This window comes from Elephantulus edwardii, unplaced genomic scaffold (assembly GCF_000299155.1).
Source record: "Elephantulus edwardii isolate Elephantulus edwardi_28Jun2011 unplaced genomic scaffold, EleEdw1.0 scaffold00076, whole genome shotgun sequence".
In the NCBI taxonomy this organism is placed as follows: Eukaryota; Metazoa; Chordata; class Mammalia; order Macroscelidea; family Macroscelididae; genus Elephantulus; species Elephantulus edwardii.
In genome coordinates, this window is record NW_006399826.1 from 3,332,333 (window position 1) to 3,336,522 (window position 4,190).

The following is a 4,190-nucleotide window of genomic DNA, read 5'->3' on the forward strand; positions in this document are numbered from 1 at the left end:
GGGCAGCGCCCGACGCCGGGGACCCGGGGCTCGCGCGGCGGCGAGGGTTCCGGAGGTAGCAAGCGAGAGGCGACGCCCAGATCCATCGCCACCGTCGGCCCCCCGACCCCGATGACGCCGCGGGGCCCTGCCCAGGCCTCGGGGCCCCGACCAGGCCTCGGATCTCACCTCCAAGCCGGGAAGGACGAGTCCGCGCGGGCGGCGAGGAGCAGAGGAAGCGCTCGGCCGCGGCAGCTTCCGGTCTGGCGGCGGGTTGGGGGCGGGACCCGGGAAGCCCGGGCGGTTGCCGTGGAGACGGCGCGGGGCGGCGGAGGGGGGGACCCGGCGACACCCTCCAAACAAACGATCCTCCTTGCAGGCCCCCAGCCACGTCCCTTCCTCTGCTTTCCGTAACTCGGGGAGGTTATTCCCGCTTTACAGGAAGTCTAGCCCAAGGGCCTGTGACTTGCCCGAAATGACAGGAGAGACTCGGTGTTTAAGTCTACACAGCCTTGTTTTGATGCCGACCCCGCTGCCAGGCTCTTTTCAAGTACGGACCTTTTAGGGAATTCCATTTGAGGCTTCCGCGATGCCCTGGTCCGTAAGGAGTTGCGCTGCTAACTGAAAGGCAGCGCCTCTCTGGCAGTTCGAATCCACAAGCAGCTCCAAGAGAGAAAGCTGGACGGTCTCTCCTTCTATGAGATTTACAGCCTCGGAATCCCAAAGGAGGGTCAGATGTGAGTCGGTTCTGACTCCACAGCAAAGAGTTTCCCTGAGTTGAAGGAGACCTGGTGGCAGAGTGTGTAACACATAGAACTAATCCACCAGGTCCTCTCCAAGATAAAGATGGGGAGTCTCTCCTCTTAAAGAGGGTCACTATGAATCCAAACCTACTACAGTGGGTTGGAAAAAAAGGGAACTCCACACCACCTGATTATGCTCACGCAAAACCTATACCTAGATCAGGAGGCAGTTGTCTAAATGGAGCAGGGGGACACTGCATGGTTTAAAAATCAGGAAAGATGTATTCAGGGCTGCATCCTTTCTCCACACCAATACAATCTGTATGCTGAGCCAATAGTTCGGGAGGCTGTGTTTTATGAAGAAGAATGTTACATCAGAATTGGAGGATCAACAACAACCTGCGGTATGCAGGTGACACAATCCTGCTCTTTGAAAGCAAGGAGGACCTGAAGGAGGCACTTAACGGCAGAGGGTCAAGGACTATAGCTTTCAATATGGGATACATTTCAATATTAAAAAACCCAAACAACAACCCAGAAATCCTCACCACTGGGACAATAGATAGACAGAGAGAAGATCAAAGTAGTTAATTATTTAATCGTGCTTGGATCCACAATCAACCCCCTGGACAACAGTTGTTGTTGTTAGGTGCTGTCGAGTCGCCTATTACCCATAGCAACCCTATGTACAGACGCTTGGAAGCCTGCCTTGTCCTGTTCCAGTCTCACTGATTCTGACATACCTAACTCCTCATTTCCCAAGTTACTGTATCAATCCATCTCATCTTGAGTCTTCCTCTCCTGACCCATATTTTCACTCTTCTGAGCTTGATGTCCTTTTCCAAGGATTGGTCCCTCCTGGCTACATGCCCAAAGTATGTAAGACAGAGTTTCAAAATCCTAGCCTCCAAGGAAAAACTTGGTTTCACCTTTTCCAAGACAGACCTATTTTTTTCTCCTGGTGGTCCATGGAATGTTCAAGACTCTTCTTCAGCACCACAATTCGAAGGCATCGATTCTTCTGTCACCCTTAGTCACTGTCCAGCTCCCTGATGCATAGCAAGTAATTGTGAAGACCATGGCCTGGATTAGGAGCACCTTAGTCTCTAGTCAATAAATTGAAAGACTGTGAAAGTGTGAAACACAATTAATACAAACTTTGTAAACAAACCAATACAAATACTAATACTATATTAAACTTTAAAATCATAGAGAAAATATAAAGAAAAATTTAAAAAGATTGTTGATATGGGGAAGTCAGCTGTTAAGAATCTCTCCAAGGTACTAAAAGCAGCAATGTCAGTTTGAAGGTCTGATTCAAGCCATGATCTTTTCAATTACTTGCTATGCATCTGACAGTTGGACATTGACCAAAGATGACAGTAGAGGAGTCAATACTTTTGAGTTGTGATGTTGGAAAAGAATACTATCCCGTGGACTACCAGAAGAACAAACAAATATGTCTTGAGAAAATGCAAACAGGGTACTTCTTGGAGGGAACCATGATAATGGTTCATCTCACATACTTCGGGCATATTGCTAGGAGAGGCCAGTCCTTGGAAAAGACATCATGCTTCCAAAAGTAGAGGGTCAGCAAAAGAGAGGAAGACCCTCAATGAGCTGGATTGACACAGTGGTTAAAGCAATGGGCTCGAGTATATTTGGAATAGTGAATATGGTGCAGGACAAGGTAGGGTTCATAGGGCTGTTATAAGTCAAGGTCTACTTGAAGGCACCTAACAACAATAGTAACAACATGTGGCATAGTGTATAACTTGTTGGGCTCCTATGCAAAAGATTGATAGTTTGAACCGACCAGCTGCTGTATGAAAGATAGGCAATCAGTCTCCTCCCATAAAGATTTACAGCCTTGGAGAACTTACAGAAGATTGTGATGGTGAATTCATTACACAACAGTATTTGCTTATGAGTAAGACCTAAACTTCTCGCCACCACCATGCTTTCACAAGAAAGCATAATAGCCCTTAAAAAGGTGAGAACCTTTAAAAAAAAGTAAGACCATGATCAAACATACTTTGATACCATTATATGTACACAAGGCTCCTGGGTGACTCAGTTGGCTTTCATCTGCTAATCTAATGGATGGGTGCACTGTGGAAGAAAGGTCTGGCGATTTTGCTTCTGTGACAATCTCAGCCAAAAAACCCTCTATGAAGTGGTTCTACTCTAGCACATAAAGTCATTATGACTTGGACCAACTCCATTTTTAATATATTTCCTCATTAAATATATATGTTCTGGAAGACTCATCAACTACCTACATTATACAGAAGATTAAAACTTTCTTGCAGAGAGTGAAGCACTCACTGAGGAAGATCAAAGACTACAACCGTCAATATAAACAACATCTCAACACCAAGAAAACAAAAGTCCTCAGAGCTGGACCAATAGACAACATCATGATCGATGAAGAAAAGATTGAATTCTCCAACATTCATTTTACTTGGATCCTTAATCAACACCTGATAGTAATAGTTAAGAATCAAAAAACATGTTGCACTGAAATCTGTCAAGGATCTCTTTAAAATGCGAAAGAGCAAGGATGTCGGTTAAAACCAAGATGTCCTGGCACTAACCATGATAATTGTTTTTTTAATTGTATACTAGTTTATTTACAAAATTTGAATACATTGTTTTTCACATCAGATCATTCCAATTTTCTTCATCCCCCCACTCATCAAATTGTTCCACCCCCCGCCCATCCTCACCCTTCTTCTCCCCCACCTTGTATCCTCATATTTGTTCTACACTAATGGTCTTATACAGTATTTGTCCTTATGGGACTGAGTTAGTTCACTTCACTCAAAATCACTGGCAATAAGAGAGATGCAAATCAAAACCACATGCCATCTCACTCCAGTAGCAGTGGTAAGGTTTAACAGGATGACAAGTAATAAATGTTGGAGAGGATGTGGTGATATAGGAACTCGTATACATTGTTGGTGGGATTGGAAAATGGTACAGCCACTCTGGAAGGCAGTTTGGCATTGCCTCAAGAAGCTGAACATTAAAATTTCATATAACCCAGCTTTTCCACTGCTTGGAATATGTTGTTGTTTGATGCCGTCGAGTCATAGACGACTCATAGTGACCCTATGAACGAACAGCCTGAGCACTGTTCGTACATAGAGTTTCCGGAGGCAAGCCATTTCGGAAGTGGATGCCGCTCCTCCTTCAAGGTGCTTGGAATATACCCTGAGAAAATGAGGACTGAGGCACAAATGGAGATTTGTACACCAATATTCCTAGCAGCATTATTCATCACCACAAGAACATGGAAACAGCCCAGATGTCCAATGATCAGGAAATAGATTGAGAAATGATGGTATAGTCACATGATGGTATACTATGCAGCACCCAGGAGCAATGATTCTGTAAATTGCTACCTACCTTGGGAGAGACTGGAAAGCCTTATGCTAACCAGGATATTTTTTTTTTAATTTTTTA